Genomic DNA, 11,708 nt, shown 5'->3' with positions numbered 1-11,708 from the left:
ATTTTAATCATTTTCTCTTGCGAGAGACCCTTTTAGGGAGAGTTCGAGGGAGCTCGTTCTTTTCGCATGCTATCCAACTCGTTCACTTAGCCCCTTTTCAGGGAGAGTTTGAAGGGACTCGCGTCTTTGTGAACCATTTGCAAAACAATTTCCAATTTCACACGAGGAACCCCTTTAATAGGGAGAGGCTCGACGGAGACTCGCTTTTCTTGTGACCCCCCAATTTCATACTAAGCCATTTTCTCCATGAAGGACCCTCTTTGCAGGGAGAGTGTGATGGACTCGTTCCTTTCATGACCCAATTTTCAGACCTCACTATTATCGGCCCCCTTTCCATAAGAGAAGCCTAATATTAGGAGCTTTGACAAAAGCTTAATTTCTCTTCGAAAGTCCGTTTTGCAAACACCTCCTCTTCAGGGAAGAGAGGAGTATTTCCCATTTCCCATTCAGGTAAGGGCTAAGCCTGAGTCTCTCTTTTTGGGAAAAAAGAGAGGAGAATTTTCGTCATGGATGTGTTGGGCCGGATTTCAAATACTCACTTTCACCAAGGATTTCAAGAAAATTTTGTCAATTTGTCAAATCAATTATTTGTTGATTTCAGAATCTTTACGGCACAAATCTTTATTTCAGTTTGCCTTTAGCATTACTTCCAAAAGAGTGAAGCTTTTGCGAGAAGAGATTCAAAACTCAAATTCTTTCTATTGGCCAACCAAAAGGATGAAGGATAAATCCTTGATATGGCCATCAAAGAAGATTCAGTGTTATTGCAAAGCCATAAATGATTGATATTGATCGCAGTCAATGGCACATCTTTAAAGATTATTCTTGTAAAGACGAGGCAGTGGAAATATCCTGACTGCTAGAAAAGAGAGAATTTACCCAAGCCCCGTCTCCTCAAAATCACCTAAGCTGCAATTAAGTATCCGCAAAAGGGATCTCTCACTTGTCATCAAGATGAAGACGAATTAAGCGAATAGACCCCCGGGGCCAAAGAAGATTCGAAACATCTCCAAGATGACGGAGTTTGTGACGGATCCTTCCAGGGAGAGTCCAAAGCACTGTCAAAATGAAGGCAGATGCGATGAACTTCTCGACAATCCCTAAAAGATATTTAATTTCAGCTATCATCCAAAAATCTCCAAACCCATCGTCCAAGAAGGATCGAAACATCTCCAAGTTGAAGGAGTTTGTGACGTACCCTTTCCAAAAGAGAGCAAGAGAGGAAAAAGAAAGAGAGAAAAAGTCAGAACATCTCCAAAATGAAGGAGAATGTAGCCAGAACACCAGAGGGTCAAAAGAGTGCAGAAAGATTATCATGAGAGAAGCTCTCAGGATATCAAACTGCCAAATCTATCAAGAATCCTCTTTAAATTCGTGAAATTCTATTATCAATACTCCTTCATCAATTGCTTTCATAAAATCAAATTCTCTTTCTTGTTCATATCAAGGAAATTGATAACCTCCTGGAAGAAGGTCAATCGCAAGCAATTTAGATGCTAAATCTCGATTCTACGAAGTGAACCTTGTTTGAAGGTAATGCTTTGGGTAGAAAAGAAAGAATATCTTTGCAGTCATGTGCAACATTTTCAAAAACTTTGAATCAACAACAGAATTCTCAATATTTTGACAATATTTTCTAGCTATCCTGTCGTGAAGTGAGAGCTTGATATCCGTTTTTGATACATCCTGACACCAATTTTAAATCCCTCTTAAGGACTTGATTCCTTCCCTTCTTTGAGAGCATGAACTCTCAGATTTGCACACTTCCCTGTGTCCCCACTGTCCCACCATAGACAGTCCCATTTCGGTTCGAGGTCGAACCACCAATCATTTTCTCGCAAAAGGCAATTTCAAAAGCTGATTTTAGTCTCAGCAATGAGACGCCCAAAATCAATCCCTTTTCAAGCTTTAGGAACCCCATTTTCCTTCCTTTTGCAAAACCCCTGTCGGATTTATTGTGCAAAATCCGAAGGTTCCATCATGGGCTCTTCTTTCGAGGATTCCATTTTCCGCCCGATCAGAATAAGGGTATAAACTGAGCCTCAATCAAAGAGGTATTCCATCTTCCGCCCGATCAAGATAAGGGTATAAACCTGAGCCTCAATCAAAGAGGTATTTCATTTTCCGCCCGATCAGGATAAGGGTACAAACGTGAGCCTCCTTTGAAGAGGTATTTCATCTTCCGCCTGATCAGGTTAAGGGTACAAACCTGAGTCTCATTTCTATGAGATATTTCATTCCCCAATCAGGTTAAGGGTCAAACCTGAGCTTCGTTCCATACGAGGTATTTCTGTCCCATCCAGGTTAAGGGCATAAAAACCTGAACTTCACTCTCATAGAGTGAATCTTTCCTCTTCATTCTCCATTTCATATCTACCATCTTCCTCGGGCTAATTTCTTCATACTCAGTTAGGTCCTTCTAACTGGGGCATTTTTATATATAGCCCAAATTTGATGTGTTTTTCTTTGCCACTAAGCTCGACCATAAGCCGACTTAGTAGCAAAGAGGGGCATCTGTAAACACCCCAAATTTTCACTCACCTTCTTGACATTGCCTTTAATCGACACATTTCAGTTCTCCAGAAGCAATGAAGGGCAAAATAGTCATTTTTAAAGATTGAACCTGGCAGAAAGTCCTAAATTTCACTCTTGAGCCTCAAAATTTCTATATTTAGGTTCAGAGACATCTTCAAATTGCAAAATTTCAAAATCCTTTTATGGGCAAAAAGATAGAATTTCCAAGTCCTGGCTCAGAGTAGCATTTCTTGAAACGGGTCTCTGCATAGCATTACATGAACACTTTGCATCATTTCACTGCACAGCATGTCATTTTGAGATCCAGAACTCCTGATTTTCAAAATTGTCAATCCAGATTTGATTTTAAACTTTTTCAAATCGATCTTTAAAACCCTGGGGTTTCAAAAATATCAATCTTTCCCATCTTAACCCCAGGATCCCGAATTATGAAAAGTTTTCTCAAGAAAACAATTTGGATGGTTTTAATATTTCGAAATTTCGCCTGTTGAAGAGAGGGGGGACACAATTCAAAATTCATAAAATCTTATTTCAAACTTTCACAAAAGAGCTCTGAATTTCCCTACTTCTTTCAAAATTTCGCCCTGAAGAACCATTTTCTTCCAAGTTTTGAAATCAAGCCAAATTTTGCTTTATGTTTTTCCAAAACTAGCCTACTATTATGAAATTTCCAAAATTTCCATTTGGCTCTTATTTCAAATAAGTGACGTGGGACCCACCTCAATGTGGTGTCACACTAGAATTTTCAAATATTTCTTTTATTTTCAAAGCAGTGCCCATCTGGAAGTGGAATTCTTTTATGTGATTTAATTTTTAATAAAATACTTAGTGGGCCCACGTAGGTGGCACCCCACTAAGACTCTTTGCCAAAAGAAAGATTTTTTTATTTGAGGTGGCACTACCAAAACAAAATCCATTTTTACTCATTTTTTTTTATTTTTTTAATTTTATTACTTTTCAGCCCCCAAAGGGAACCACCGTGAAACCCTACCGAGATTTTCGTTCTTTACCTAAGTTTTCTTTTTTTTTTAAAAGGTACACCTGAAAAAAAAAGGAGTCGCCCACCCTTTTCAAATGGCGATATTTTTTTGAAATTTTTCAAAAATCAGTTTTAAAGCTTATCAGAATCTTTCACGAGGAAGGCCCGAGCTTTTGGCTGAAAGGGCGGAATTTTTTTTAAAAGGGAGGCTTAGGCCATCCGAAAGGAGATCTAGATTTCTTTCCCTAACCCTTCAGCGCCCTCTTCTTCACGGAGTCCCCTCTCGGCTAGCAGGAGAAGACTTGTGGAGGTCCTCATTGCAGAAACCCTCTGCTCCTACTTCCGGTTGTGGCCTCAGTACGACTCCCCCAACTTCAATCTCTCCTCACCATCCCTCAAATCCCACCAGTCTTTCCTATTCTTCCCCAGTTCTCATCCCTTCCCCTGGAATCATCCTCTCTTCATCGCCATTCAACGCATTTTCAAAGGGCAGTCTGGGAGCACGTCGGTCTTCTTTTCCCCTGATCCTTCTCCATTCTTTGGTGGAAGAATTTGATTCGTACCCATACGCACAGGAGGCAGCGTTAGTTTGCAGCAACAATATCCCAGGAGGCATTATCACGGTAAGCTACTCACTCTTTTAATCGATGCTATTTTCTTTTCCCTATGTCGTTTTCTTGGATACTCCTGATCTTCCCCTTTTCTTGTTTCACTATTCACCCAAAAGCACACTGTGTATCATTGAACTGCTAACACGCAGTATCAATGCTACATACCTTGCAACAGTATGTAGAGCTCCTCCTCTTAGCCGCCCCTCATTTTCAGAGGACCCGCACTTCATCGTTTCTTGTTAATGCATTGACAAGTTTCTCATTGCCAGTATCTATTGGACATTCCACGCTACTGCAGATTATGTAGCATCGATACGCTTATGGCGACATTGATCTATATTGTTGCAACATTATACCTATACATTTTTTTTTCCATTTCGTATGCACTACCTCTGTTTCTTGTTTCCTTCCCATTTTCCCTTAGTTTGCCTCTTTTATTTTAGTTTACCTGCAATTTCTCGCTTTGATTACATCTGATTTGTCTTTCCAATTGTGTTTGTTCCTATGAGCTACTAAATTTCACCTCACTTACCGAAGATTTCTGCATCACTTTTTATGCTGAATGTTCTGTAGCATCTATCATGTCTCTCTCTGTTTATATACACGTATTATTTGATTTTAACAGTTTGTATAATGTGCAGTTGGTTTTATCTGAACCTTATCACGTTTTACACATACTTTGGTCATCTTCTTTACCGAATAGGCGTGTATAGGATGGAGACCATCTCCATTTTGCAGATCATTAGATATCTTTATAACATCCCATTTGATTTTACAATATGTCGTTGAATAGCATATCATTGGTAGAGTTATTGGGTCTTTTAACAGCCTTTCATTCAGTTTCCTCTCTACTATATGTGTCATCTTCTTTGCTGCCCATTTTCAGCAGTACTTGTACACTCAGCCTTCACTGCCGTCTATTTGCAGAAGCCATCGAGTAAATCTCTAAGACCTCTAAAGCATTGAGGAAAGCATGCTTACCGGTAGTGGCTCACGGTAGCCGTGACCAGAGGTGTATGGTTATAAACCACCTCTTATTAAGAACTTTAAGGATAAAATTGAAATACCTGTACTAAAAAGATTAAGTTTCTACTATGCTACATTCCAACGTTAATGAGCACAGATATGCTGGGTGCTCACACTGGGGCAAATCCGCTGAGAAGGTCTCTGTTCCAGTTCATAGTTTTCCTTTACCCACCTTTGCCCATTTTCTAATGTGATCTCTTCTTCCTCCTGCAGAGCTTTCAATAATCCTTGACAGTCACATGTTGTTCTCTACTTCTGTTGTACTATAGATGGCACCTAGATATGATATATCTTGCATAGATATGTCCCACATACGTTGAAGAATCTCCCATAGGTATAAAGCCTGTTATGTTGATCACTCCTCATATCATATTGCAATTTGATTTCTGAATCACCGGCATTCGCCCTGACCCTTATAAATGTCCCCGGATTCTTGTTTACTATTTACCCATTGTAAGTAATTTGATATAGCTCTACATAATGCATTTGACTGTTCAGTGATATATGCCCTACTATGATATACTCCTCTCACCCCATCATCTGTAGATATCGTCACTTTTTTTTGTGTGTGTGTGTCCATTTCGTTGATCATGTGTATCATCAAACATGATTGAATATTATGGCATTTCGTAGCACACCCTTCTGTTGCCAATCATCCGTACATCCCCCATCTATACAATATAAATGCAAATTGGATCTTTTTTTTTTATATATAGATTTGTAACTATAAGAGCATGTAGGTATATATATCTTTTTGTAAATATATATATATATATATATATATATATATATATATAACCTAGTATATTTCATATATCCATTCTTGGTACTAACCCACTTTTGCAGGAAGGTCTGGAGGAGGCTGACTCTTTTAATTTTATTTCCTTTTTTTTATTCATTTATTTTACTTTATGCCAGAGATGTAATAATAAAATTTTGGAATAATATTTACTTTCATTGCATAGATTAGGATGCATATCATATAGTTTGAGTTTTTGTAATATCCTGATTATGCACTTCATGCATTTTATTTCAAAATCACCGTGGATGTACACGAATGGCACGTGCACCAACTCTTAGAGAGTTGATGAACTTGGTGGAGTCCATATTTTCGGCCCTAGTCGGAATATGGATGAGACCCAGATCCATCATCTCTCTACCAGTCACATTAAGCCTACACTCTTAGGCTACCTTAAAAATGCACATCATATTTTCCATTTTCAAAATATTGTGAATTAACTCAAATAAACCCTGAATATATTCATGGCCACTGTCAGAATACATGAAGGATTTACTTTGGTTTAATCCACATTTTTCCAATAAAATTTTCAGAAATCTTTTCAAAAGTGCATTCATTCATTCACATCATCTGCATCATTTGTTTTTCTCATGATTTTCTCAAAAGGTTTTCACTTCATGGAATCGATTTTCTCAAGAAACTATGATGATATTCGAAGTGGGATTTCTCAAATCAAAGTTTTCCCGTGATTTTCCTTAAAAAGTTATTTTCTTAAGATCTATTTTCAAAAGGGAATTTTCATCTTTCTCAAGAATAAAAAGCTGATTTTCAGAAATTTTAAAGGTAAAATTCTCAGGATTTCAATTTCCTAAGTTTTGAATTTCCTTCTCCAAAGAGTTTTCCTACAAATTTTCGATCATTTTCCTAAGAAAATTCTCAAAGTCCGAGTTTACCTGAGAAGTGTTCCTCTTTTCAAATGTTCATCTTTTCTCAAGAATTCTTTCCATTTTCCTGAGATTCTCATTTCTTCATAGTTTTCCAAGTCTTTATAACTTTCTCAAAATTTTCCCGAGAGTATCATTTCTTCATAAGACTTTATAAACTTTCTCAAGATTTTCTCAAGATTCTCCCTTCTTCAAGATTTTCCAAATCTTTATAAAATTTCTCAAGACTTCAAACCTTCTTCGTCTGAGTTTCTTAAGAGATTGATTTCCATCTTTTTCTTGAGAAATGCTTTTCAACTCCAATTATTTTCCAAGCATACATCATGTTTTTCCAACTTGCATTTTCCAAAATCTCATAAGCACATGCCTGAATTCTTTGTGCATATAGAATAGAACATAATTTCGATAACTTCACTAAGTCAAGCACGATTTTGGTCCTTGGTTCGATTACCCCTGTTAAAGGCGGCAGGAACGGTCGAACCTCGTACCGACAGGTCGAGCCCCATCCCATGGATTTTCCCGCAATTTTCAAAACAGAGGCGAATATTTCAAAACAATTTCCAAAATCCGGTCAAGTTTGAATCGCGAAAGCGTTTCCCTCTTTCTCTTCCGCAAGGAAGGGAAGACGGGGAAAAATTTCGCGACGATAACAGGAAGACTTTGTCGCACCTCGTAGGAGATGTGACCCTCAGAAAAGACAGAGTCGAACTGACTGAATGCCATTAGACTGAAAGATCAGAAGATTGAAATTAGACTTTGAAAAAAATACAAGAATTTTGTAAATTGCAGGCACGATAAAGTGAAATGCTGAAAATTCGAAGTCCAGAGGAACAAAAGAATGAAAAATCACCTGGAGTTTTGAAGAAAAAGTGAATAATTTGGAAAAATCGTCCAAGGTTTACAAAGAAATGCTTTATAAATGGAAAAATGAAGTATTTTGGAAAATTATCCAGTATTTTGGAAAAACTGGGAAAAATATGGGAAAATAAGATGGAAATGAATATCATATATTCAATCACAAACAATTATGCTCATACAACATTTCCTAAGAAGCTGACTCTAAATGCATTAATTTTGAAAGAGCTTTAGCACTCTAATCCTGACTCTAGGCTCAGATCAACTGTGTCCAATCATGCTATGCCGATATACTCGAACCGAGGCTCGATGTACGTGGCATAAAAATTCATCTTCGGTTCTAAGCTTGTGTTTTCCCAACATCCTTGAGCGCTTGCCGATATACGTTGGACTATGGCCCTTGGTACGTGGCAGGGGGCGTTAGCCCAAATAAGTGGCCCAGTTGTAAGGCTCTGTCCCGAACTATGGTTCTGGAAGAGAGCCCAGCAACGTGAAGACCGGGTAGACATAGATGGGGTGGTTTTTGAAAAATGATCACATGCAGACAAATAGAGAGCTCTAAATCCTAAAGAGATAGAATTTTGAAATATTTGAAGAAGCAAACATTGTTTTCATACAAGTCCTAGATTGAGAAGTATTGTATTTCAGACCTAAGTCAAAGTGAGCATGCATAATTCTCCTCAATATGGTCCTAACAAACCATGCCTAGTCTACATGCAATCCATGTCAGCTGGGTTCAAGTCTAGGCTCCTAGGTTCACATGATATCAGGAATTAAAGCTGACATTCCATAGAACATAATTTTGATAATTGAGCTAAGTTAAAGCACATAATTGATCAGGCGAAGACAAGTCCCATCACGGTCGCCAAACCTGTTATCATCGCAAAATTTTTCCCCTCCCTTGCGAGAGAGAAACGAATTTCACGAGTCAAACTCGACCAAAGTTTTGAAAATGGTTTTTAAAAATTAACTCGCCTCCATTTTGAAAATTTGCGGGAAAATTCCGTGGAATGGGATCCGCCTGTCGGTACGAGGTTCAACCGTTCCTGGCGCCTTTACCAAAGATAATTGAACCAAGGACCAATTATGTGCTTTGACTAAGTTAAATTATCTAAATTATGCTCTATTTTTCCTAGAATGCACAAAGAATCATGTTTGTGCTATGAAATTTTGAAAATAATGCAAGTTTGAGAAAATATGATGTTTGTCTTGGAAAATTGAAATATGCTTGAAAATAGATTGGAAAAGTACTTGAAAATTGAATTCTTGGGAAAATCATTGAATTTCATTGGAAATCAGAAATTTGCATTTGAAAGTGTTTTCTTAGGAAAATTTCAACTTTTAGAAAATCGATTTTGAGATTTGGAATTGCTTTTCTGAGAAAATGGATTTGAGAATTCTGAGAAAATCTAAGAAATTCATTGGAAAATGACTTTTGAAATGAAAAATGGATTATCATGAAACTGGGTTCTTAGGAAAATGGAAAATCTGAGAAAATCAATTTTTTTGAAATCTTCAGACTTTGAAATTTGAGAATTTTAAAACATTGGAAAATCTTGGTTTGAACTTAAGAAATGCTTTGAAATCTCTTTTGAAAACTCATGATTTTGAGAAAATCAAATCCTGAGAAAGACTTGGAAATTCTTGGGAAAATTGATTTTTTTGAAATTGAAATTGTAAAATGAATTTAAAAATAATGCAATTTGAATGATGTGAATGAATGAATATGAATTTGAAAGGGAATTTCATTAAGGAATTAGAAAATCCTTTTGAAACTTTGAAAAATGCAGTGCATTTTTGAAGTTAGCCTAAGTGTGTAGGCTGAATGTGGCTGATATAAAGATCATAAATCTTGGTTTTCTTCGTATTCTGACTATGGTCATAAATACGAATCTCACCGAGTTTATAAACTCCATAAAAGCTTGTGCACGTGCCATTCGTGTAAACCATAGTGGATTTGAAATAAATGCACATGGATCATACATCAGATATTGAAATTTTGCAGAAATTAAACTATATGCAATGCAACCCTATTCTAAGCAGAAAAGTAACTCTTATTCCAAATATTACATTGATTTTTACATTGAATTGAAATAAAAGAAATAAAATCTAAATCTTCTTCTTGAATGTTCCTGCAAAACTATAAAACAAGGTTAGCACAAAAATGTAGGTTTTTCTGAATTTATCCGAAAATATGGGAAATTATCGGATATTATTCAGGTATAAACCCAAAATCATACCCCATTTGATATAAACATGATAAATAATGAATAAATTTCGAAAATAAACTCGAAAATTTGAAATTGTGGTCAAAATGACCAAAATACCCCTGATGACCTTGAAATCAGGGTTTTTTGAAAGAATTTTTGTAAATTTTGGAATTTTGAAAATCAAATGAAATAAATCAAACATAATATGATAATATGCATGAAATTTTGGACAATTAGAAATTGAAATTTCGAAATTTTGGTCAAAATGACCAAAATACCCTTGATAACAAGACTATGGCCTTGAAACCAGGGTTTTTTGAAATAAATTTTGCAAAAATAAAAAATGTGAAATGCAAATGACATTGAAATTAACCCTAATATAATTCTATATGCTCATGTATATGATAAAAACCTTAAAATGACGAAAATATCATAAAATATCAAATTTAACCTGATTTTCGCTTTTGAACTTAAAGATAAACTAACACATGGAGCAAATGAACTTGGAATTAAACCAAATTTAGCATGGACACCTAAAATAACCCTAGAAACAGAATAGAGCTCGAAAATCTATTTTTTTGTATTTTTAAATATGGAAATTTAAGTAAAAACCCTAAATTTTGTGTTTTTTGCCTAAAATGTTGATTCTAAAGGGGATTTAGGATATCAAACTTCCATAAAAATTTCCCAAATTTTATGGGGTGACATAGGACAGTAAGGCAAGGATTTTTTTCTTTTACACTTTCTGGTTTTGACCTATGGTCGGAGCTGTGCCACTCCGGCAAGTCGGATCGGAATCCGGCGACTCCAGTAAATGAAGGAAACAGACAAGTTTCGGTAGAAAATGTGGAAAAAATAGTAAACAGATGGGAAAAAGTCTGAAATTGTGGTAAAATGTCTCTGACAAACATATGGAAATTTTATCTTTTTACATAACTGGGATTTGGGTTACAGTTTGGAAAAGGGCACGCTGTTATCAGAGACCTAAATCTCTGGAATTTCGGAATATTGAAATCTGTCAGACAGAAAATAAAATTTTGGGAAAAATAACGAAACAGTTCCAAAAATTCCCAAATTTTGGGAAATGACAGGAAAATATGTTAGAAACAACTTTCTTGTTGAAAGTTTTTGCGTAAAAGCTATGGATTGGGTGGACTCGATGCATTAAAGTCTGTCTATACCCTGATGAAGGAAAATCGAGATTTTCCCAGGGAGCTGGGAAATTCGATTTTTGACAGAGGTCAAAACTAATTGAAAAAACTCAACATTTCCAGATCATTAGTAGACTCAATTATAAATCCACTGTGATTTTTGGAGAATTATTATAATCCCCCACAAGGGTGAATCCGAAGGTTTGTGTCTGATAAAACAGAAATTGAAAATTCCAAAGGATTGAAATCCAGTTTAGGACTCGATTTATTGAATGGGGTTGAAAAACCTGATTTTACTTGGGTCTTTCATAGGAAAACAGGAACACATAGATGCATTTAATAAGAAATTATCAGGATTTATGGGAAAGAAATCAAATATAAAATGCTGACTGGATTAGACACCAAAACTAACCTCTACAAACTAAAAGATACATATTAATGAAACTAAACAAGATACTTATAAAACAATAACATAAACTAAGTATGGTATCTAGAGTATGTAATCTATATGAAAACAATAATAAAATAACAGAGAATCATGGAAATATGAATTTTTATATTTATATTGGCTATTGAAATGAGGGATTCAATCCATTTGAACGGATGAATCGCCTCATTCGTATAGCCTTGTCATACCAACATTTCATGTGGCTTAAAC

This window comes from Nuphar pumila, chromosome 9 (genome assembly GCF_984573655.1).
Source record: "Nuphar pumila chromosome 9, dmNupPumi1.hap1.1, whole genome shotgun sequence".
Taxonomy (NCBI): Eukaryota; Viridiplantae; Streptophyta; class Magnoliopsida; order Nymphaeales; family Nymphaeaceae; genus Nuphar; species Nuphar pumila.
The sequence above is the reverse complement of the archived record's forward strand: the minus strand, read 5'-3'. Positions refer to the sequence as shown.